Genomic DNA, 8,831 nt, shown 5'->3' on the forward strand with positions numbered 1-8,831 from the left:
TTTAGTGTCTACCTTTTGTACACATAATTTAACCTCTTAATCACTGCATGATCTGTGTGGTTGCTGTGAGCTCCCCGACACCGTGCTGCTGAGGTCATTCCTCAGGTTTTATTTCCCCAATTATTCTACCACATATTCATAGTATCTGGATGAAGAAGTGAACAGAAAAAACCTTTGAAATAGAAGGTAAATCAGGCTAGAAAGAGATTTTTTTCCCTTTGGCAAAGTCTGTGGGAAGGGACACTTTTGTTGTCCTATCTAAAAGCAACTGGTTTCATCAAGACATGGGAAAACCTTCTGTTGCATCAAGCACCTGACCTTTTAAGAAAGTCTCTGCTCATTGAAAAACTATTTCTCTGAAATATGTACCTTTAGACAAGATGCATAAATTCCTTTTCAAACTCCGCATAGCAGTTGTAATCCTCCTGTGTCTAAGACACCTTCCCTTGGAGTTATTTTAAATTTTATTGCATTCAATTGCAACAGCAACAAAAGCTAAGTAGGTAAACCAATTTAAAAGCCAGCAAAAATTCCAAACCCAGGAAAGTGAGGAGTAGAGAAATGATAGTGGAGATAAAATAGATCCAAACCCTTAAACAACTTTTTTGTTTAAGGGTTTGGGTCTATTTTATCTCCACTATTTTGTAGTGAAAAAATATGTATCTGTATATTAAAATAGCATAGATATACAGCTACTTTCTCTTAGTTCAATGACAAGAAAGTTTTGAACTAACAGTGTCCAGACAAGATACCACTTCTGCATCTTGTACTATGAATAACTACTACAAAGACAACAATATACAATGTATTAATTATTATTTTTTTGCAATGTATTACTTATTATAACTATCCTACTAACCTGTTTTGAAACTGTCTCATTGCTACTTCTTTCTCAATAAAATTATTTAAAAAACAACTTTCTTAAATATTTTCGAGTTTTTAAAATATTAGCATCTTTATAGATTTATTTTATGCTCAAAGATTTTTTTTTTTTTGGAAATAAAGAAAGTGGTATGTGAGAGAAAAACAGAGACAGAGACAGAGAGGCAGGGACAAGTGTATATATTTGATTTCATTTGTTTTGCTCTTGAGTTTTTTTTTCTGTGATGTAAGTTGCTTTTAAAAATATTAAAGATTGAGTGAGGATGAGATAATATTTCTGGCACTGTAGTTCCTGGAATAATGAGATTGGAAAGAAGGGAATGAGGCTATTATTGGCTAAGGCTAATGCATGAGGACTTCATCCTGCTGTCTCGATGAGTTTGGCTCTCCTTGTGCACATCCCTCTGTGGCAGTGTTCCCGCCATGCCTCCGAGAAGCCATGCCAACTTTCCCAGACCTGGTACTCAGCCTGCCCTGGAGGATGAGGGAGTTGGTGGGACCATCTACTCCAACACGTTTGTCTAACAGATGAGCTAGCTGAGTGGCCTTACAGAAGGACAAAGAATTTACTAAGGATTGTCTAGCAGATTAGTATTAGAGCAAGGGCTAGATCCTCCACCCAACTGTCTTTAAAGTATCACTCAACAAATGTTATAGGAATAGTTACTTTACATGGATACATGCCTTGAATTGCTAATTTGGAAATTAATGTATTGTATGAAATTCACTAGTTGGTGATCTAATTTGATAGGAATGCCAAAGAATTAGCATGATGGATCTAGGGAAGAAGAAAAGAAAATGAACATTTAAGAGCAAAGTAGTCATGCTTTACAACTGCATATGATTTTGATGTCTCTACAATGAAGTAACCATTATTCCTCCTTTTAATGAAAAAATAAGGCTCAGAAAAATTGCATAATTTGCCAAAAATCTTGTATAAGGTACTATGTGAATTGAACTTACAAATACACTGTTCAAAATCCATATATAATCTTTTCATTACTTACTGTTATAGTCAGGGTTTACAAAGGAAACAATTACTTACAGTACACATAATTTATAGGATTATTTTATAATAGTCAAAGAGTCAAGTTCAAAAGAGTGCAGGAAATCTGCGCACACGTTAGACTCAAAGAATCCAGCTGAGGTCCTGGATCCTATGGCAATGTCCTACATGAGTTCCTCTGAAGACCTAGAGCCCATAACAATGCCTCTCATGAGTCTAACTAGAGGCCTAGAGCCCACAACAATGTCTCATGCAAGCCTGTTTCAAGGATGAGCCCTAAGAAGGCTCCAAGGTCAGTGGTAAAAGCTAGAAAGCTTGTGCCAGTGGGATGAAGGATCTGTGCCAGTAGGCTGAGGGATCTGCATTGGAGCCAGGAGGTGACACTCAAGGTAAGAAGCAGAGCTCTCCTGAAAAGTACCATCGCTATCCTTAGCAACAGTGAGGTCCCAAGCTCCTCTGACAATGAGAGCAGCTGTTCATATCAGGAAAGCCAGCATGACAAGCCTTTCCAGAAGATAGAATGGCACACCATTTTCCTCTTGGAGCTAGGAAACAATGCTCAACATAAGGACCAGAGCACCCCCCAAAAGAACTGTAGCCATTCTCAGCAACAACAAGGTCCTGAACTCTGATGATAACAACAGTTGAGTTCATATCAGGAAAACCAGCAAGACAAGCTCCTCCAGGAGAACCAATAATCCCAGGAGAAGCAACAGCACTCCTAACAGCTCCACCAACAACATCACTTTTTTTCTCCAGTTTTCCTTTTTATTTTGTTGGCAGTAATCCTCAGACAGACTTTCCACATCCAGCACCGCACTGATTTGGTTCATCTGGGTGTTACATGTGGACCACCAGTTGTCAATCTAGGACACTCTCCAATTCCTTCTTATAAAATATTAGTATGTTTTATTTTGTAGTACATAATAATGACATTCATCATGGGGAGTTGGCATACATATGTAACACATCTTAATGCTTTTTATGTCCTTTTTCTCTTTATCCCCTCCCCTTCCCCCTGCCTTCTTGGTCCCCTTTTCATTACAAAAGATCTCTTCCTTATTTTCTATTAGCTATCTTAAGTTTGCTCTTCATTTTTACAAATGTGTATTTATGCAAATACAAAGGTGTTACTCACATAACATAAAGCATGCCATAGGTAAGCCTGTATGTCTGATTTGTTCTGCTAAATATTATGGTCTCAAGGTATGTCATTTTCCTACAAATGACTCGAATGTATTCTTCCTTACGGCAGAGTAGTGCTCCGTTGTGTACAAATAGAACATTTTCTTTATCCATTCATCTGTTGAGAGGTATATAGGCCATTTCCAAGATTTAGCTATTATGAATCGTGCTGCTATAAACATGAGTATGTATGTATCACTGTAATATGATGTCTTTTAGAAAGGTATCTAGAGGGGAAAATAGCTCAGTTGAAGGGAATTTTCCATTTTTAGATTTTTGAAGAATCTCTGTACTGATTTCCACAGTTCTTGTACTAGTTTGCTCTGCCATTAACTTTGTAAAAGGACTGAGCCTCACCAGAATTTGCTATTATTTGATTTCTTGATGATAGAAATTCTTTCTGGAGTAAGCTGGAATCTCAATGTTCTTTTAATTTGCATTTTGCTTATGGCCAGTGCTATTGAACTTTTTTTTAAATGTATTTTTGGCCATATGCACTTCTGCTGAGAAGTTTATGTTCATTTCAATTGCTCATTTTTTGACTAGGTCTTTTATTTTGGGAGGGAGGTCTTAATTTTTTAGTGTGTTAAAGTCTAGATTTTAGTCTCTAGATGAGGTGCAGCTGGCAAACTTCTCCGTTCTGCAGGTTCATACTTTATCCTGTTGGTTGCTTCCTTTCCTGTGCAATAGCTTTTTCGTTTGCTGTGATCTCATTTGGTGATGCTTGATATTTTTGTGCAATTCGGATTCTGTTCAGAAAATCCTTCCTGTCAGTGCCTCTGTGACTTCAAGAATTTTATTTATTTAATCTTTGCACATAAGTGTTTCTGTCTTAATATTTATTATCTAGGTTGTTGGTCCATTTTCATTTTATTTTATTTTTGTACATGGTGAAAGACATGGATCTAGGTTCAATGTTTTGCATGTGTATATCCAGTTTTCCCAGAACCATTTATTAAAAAGGATATATTTCCTCCAGGGTACATTTTAAGCCCCTTGGTTATGGATCAAATGGCTGAATATGCCTGGGATTGTTTCTATTGCACATGTCTGTGTTTGTGTCACAAATACACTGTTCTTATCATTATAGCTTTGTCATATAACTTGATGTCCAGATTTGTGATGCTTTCTGATTTGTTCCTGTTGCTCAGGATTGCTTCTGTTACCTTGGATCTCTTTGCATTTCATATGAATTTTAGGACTAATTCTGTGAAGAATATTGTGGGTATTTTGATTGGGAATGCATTAAATCTGAATATTGGTTTAGGTAGTATAGCCATTTTTGACGATGTTTGTTCTGCCTACCTAGGAACAGTGTATGTATTTTCATTTTCTGATATCCTTTTCTATATCCTTCAACAAGATTCTGTTGTTTTTGTTGCAGATATCTTTCATTTTCTTTGTTAGGTTAATTGGTAAGTATTTAATTTATCTTGTTGGTATTGCAAATTGTATTATTCTTGCTGGCACCATTTTTAAAATTTAATTTTATTGAGAAACAAATATTAATGAGACAGTTTCAAAACAGATTAGTAGGACAGTTTGAATAATTAATACATTGCATATTGTTGTCTTCACAGTGATTATTTATAGTACAAGATGCAGACGTGATATCCTTCTGAACACTATTAGTACAAATCTTTCTTCTCATTAAAGTAAGAGAAAGTAGCTGTATATCTATCCTCACAACTTTGTATATACAGATACAAAATTATTCTTCATTTGTATCCCTTTCTTTTTTAGTTTGTTAGAGATGGGTATTCCATTGCCATTTAAATATTGTAGGTGCATGAATTCAGCAAAATACTCCAATATAGTCCAGTCGTCCATAATAGTAGTGGGTTATCCATAGGATTGGCAATGTCAGAAGCTGTTGATTTGAGCCTTTTACAGCTCAGCATATTAATATGGCTTTACTTTTCATACCTCATTTTTATACTTTTCTGCTGGATGGTTAAGACCAAGATAAAGCAAGACCTATATAACAGGAAATGTAACTTTGGTATGTGACAAGGTCAGTCAAATCCTCTCAGGATTTACCCTGAAACCCTGTACCACAGTTTGTAGATCCTTTGTCAGTGTCAGCCATGTGGATGAGTCACAGCCATTGCTTGACCAATTTGTTCTCTGTGAAAGCCTGAGAGAATGTTTTCTCTCCATGTGACTCTCCTTAGGCACACTCTACATCATCAATCACTTTCCTCTGTGGCCCCATAATCTCTTTGATTGGAAAATTTGGGACACAACTGAGTTACAGGATGTTACAGAACAGGTTCTCTTATGTACTGAGTCCTCACTGACCTTGAAAGGCTAGGGGCTGGCACCATTTTTGGTGTACAGAACACTATTGATTTTTATACATTGATTTTGTATTCTGCTACCTTGACAAATTTGCTTACTAGTTCTAGTAGTCTTTAAGTAAAGTTTTTTGGGTCTTCTATGTGAAGAATTTTGTCATCTATAAATCAGGATAACTGTTTTTTCCTTTCTCAAGCATAATCCTTTTGCTTCTCTTGCCTCATTACTCTGGCTAAAGTTTTAATTACTAGGTTGAATAAGAGTTGTCATATTCCTTTTATAGGTGAACAAACTCTGTTTTCCCCATTTAATATGATGTTGACAATAGATTTGCCATAAATGGTTTCTGTCAGATTGAAATAAAATCTTTCTATACCTATTTTCTTCAACTTTTTTTCTAAATGGTAAATGCATGTTGGGTTTTGCCAAAGACTTCTTCTGCATCTATTGTGATGATTGTGTGATATTTCCTTTTAGACAGGGCCTCACTACATAGTTCAGGCGGGGCTTGAATTCTCTATGTATCTCCAGATAGCCTCAAACTTGTAGTGATCCCCCTGCTTCAGTTTCCTGAGTGCTGTGTTTACAGGTATGAGTCACCATGCCCAACTTTTATGTGATTTTTGTCCTTTCTTCTGTTTATGTGATATTCTGCATTATTCTTGATGGGAGAAAGCCTAATTGATCATGAGCTCTTTCCCAGATTTATTTCTGCTACTTTTTCTAGCATCAGTTAATCCTCAAAACAGGGTCTTGGTCTATGCAGTTCCTCTGGTTGGAGTCTATTCTATGGGCTGCTCCGGGGCCCACTTGTTTGGTTCATGTAGCTCACTCAGGCCTGGTCCCGATGTTGACTGTGGCCAGCCTGCTGATTTAGCTTGGACTCTGCAAGCCAAGATATCAACTTGAATTCTCCTAACAAAGGTCAGCTGCCTGACTTCATGATTGATGTTCCTGTTGGCCCAGGTGTGGCTGCCAGGACTCTTGCTGTTGAGGGCCTTTTGGAAGCAGAAGAAGAGGATCTCAGGATTGAGCTTACCAAGGTAGAAGAAGAAATTATCACCTTGCACCAGTCCTGGTAGCCAAGGAGCAGAACTGTTGAGAGCTGAAAAGGAGGCTGGGCCTGTCTGCCTTGGGGAAGCTGAAATAGAACCTTTCTAAGAGCTGGCATGATGTGCAGGTCTCTAACACTTATGTGAAAACTTCTGAGAAACTTGGAGAGTGGAATGAGAAAGTGACCCAGTCCAACCACTGCAAGAAGACCCCAGAAACTCTGTCTCAGGCAGGACAGAAAACATCTGCTGCCTTATCCACCATGGGCTCTGCCATCAGCAGGAAGCATGGAGACATGTGCAGCTACTCCATCCGCCACTCGGTAAGTATGCCAGCCATGAGGAACTCTGCTACTTTCAGGTCCTTTGAAGACTGAGTAGGGACCATAAAGTCTAGGGTTGTGGGTGGCAATGAGAATAGCAGTGACAACCTTCCTTCCCCAGTGGGGCATGCTGACCTATCCCTGCCGGATCATGCACCTTTCTAAACCTGTGATAGCATCACCAAGCCACAGAACAAGTGCAAGCACAACCTCATCATCCCACCTGCAACTCTGTGCACTGAAGCCACCAGATGGGGCAAGTAAACAGTTGGCTTTGAGGAAAATCATGCCAATCCATGTGCAGATGTGGCTGCTGCCTTTGCAGGAGTTAGAGAACAATCCTGTATATAAATGTTTTTTACACTAACAGTCATAAGTGAAGCAGATCATTGTGTTGTCCTCAGGGCCACAGGAAATGGATAGCATGGGGGGGGGTTTGAGGGGTAATAGGCCAAAGGTCATGCTCCCCTTGGGAGGTTTTTTTGTATTTTAGTAAGGGTTTACAGGGTCTACAGGGTCTCACTATGTAGATCAGACTCATAGTGATCTGCCTGTGTTCAGCCTCCCAAGTGCTGGGATTACAGGCTCGTGCCACCACGCCCAGTCTCAATTGCAGTCTCAGCGCACTCCAGGAGTGAGGCTGGTGCAGCATGCCAGGGATTGAACCCAGGCCACTGCGCCTGCATAAACTTTAATGTGCTGAGTTATTTGGCTGCCCTCTCCCCTTGGGAGTTTTGATAGCTCCACAGAACTTGGAAGGAAGGAGACACATTAAAATAAGAAGGCAAGCAACTACAACAACAAAACAGGGTCTTGAATTCATAGGTGACCAGTGTTTTGTCATGCTTGGGATACACTAAATGAAGAGGAATTGTCTTGGGTTGCATGTAAAGCAACCCAATATTGTATACAACCCAAGCTCTAATACAGCTAGTACATGTAACACAAAATTCCTTTTTTAAATATTTTGACTTATATTATCTTATGAAATAACACAACAGATCTAAGTTTAATAATTTGACAATTTACCTATCTGTTTGATAGAATTAAACCCCTATACTCAGACATACACACATGTAGGAACATCAATATAGTGTTATTGGTAATCACTGTGTTTTACTTGCCACTTTGCATCTAAAGAAGTGCAAGTAGCATCTATACATGAGTTTCAATTCCAAGAGTGACTGTGTGGCTTGGAGCAGGAGGTAGGGTTAGCACTTGTGTTGTTGCTTATATTGTCAGCATTTCATCACCATGTAATCAAATCATGAAAATCACGTGACGATGTGAAAAGTTCATGACTTGGTGGGGGTGCCATTACTAGATGTCCAAAGGTGCACACAGTCATAGGCTATGGGATTGACAGGGTGGGGTAATCATCCTTATCACCTACCTGAAGCATTTAGTGCATCTCCTAAATACTAAGCCTTGTACAGGATGTGTGGAAATACTGAGCACAAGACCTCTGTGTAACTGAGAAGGGCTCTGTAGGCTAAGAGCATCAGATAAAACGGGCTCTCCTGGCTATAAGACTGCCCATGCCTGCAGACCACAGTGAGCCCCACAGAGCCTGTGACAATGGCTTTGCCTGAGAATCTGTTAGAAATGCAGAATCTCAGGCTCCACATGATCTACTGGCCTTTAATTTTAACAAGATCCCCAGGTGATTTTGCCACATTCAGATTGGAGAAGCACAGCCTATGCCTGTGTGACTTTGTGGCCCGAACATAGCAGCCTTGTTTTAGTCCCTCAAGCAACACACATCCAGTTTCTGCCTTGTCTCCTTGCATTTGTTGTTTCTTTTTTTATGCTTAAGTAATCTATTTTTTTTATTTTTTTATTTTTTTTCTTTTCAAAGTTTTATTGATAAACATATAGCTATGAGACAGTTTCAAATCAAATCAGAAGTACAGTTTCAACAAATAATACACTGCATATATTCTTCTTATGGTTAATTGCTGTACAAGATGCAGACTTGTGATCCTACTTACAAACACCATTAGAACAAATCATTCTATTCATTAAGAGAATGTAACTATATATCTATCCCAACCACTTTGAATACACAGATACAAAATGGACATT

At 38.6% G+C, this 8,831-nt stretch overlaps 1 pseudogene; it reads left to right on the plus strand.

Moving 5' to 3' along the window:
* Positions 1 to 1,305: 1,305 nt before the first annotated feature.
* Positions 1,306 to 7,113, plus strand: LOC101564369 (annotated as a pseudogene).
* The last annotated feature ends 1,718 nt before the right edge of the window (positions 7,114 to 8,831 follow it).

Source organism: Octodon degus, unplaced genomic scaffold (assembly GCF_000260255.1).
Source record: "Octodon degus isolate 3935 unplaced genomic scaffold, OctDeg1.0 scaffold00008, whole genome shotgun sequence".
Taxonomy (NCBI): domain Eukaryota; kingdom Metazoa; phylum Chordata; class Mammalia; order Rodentia; family Octodontidae; genus Octodon; species Octodon degus.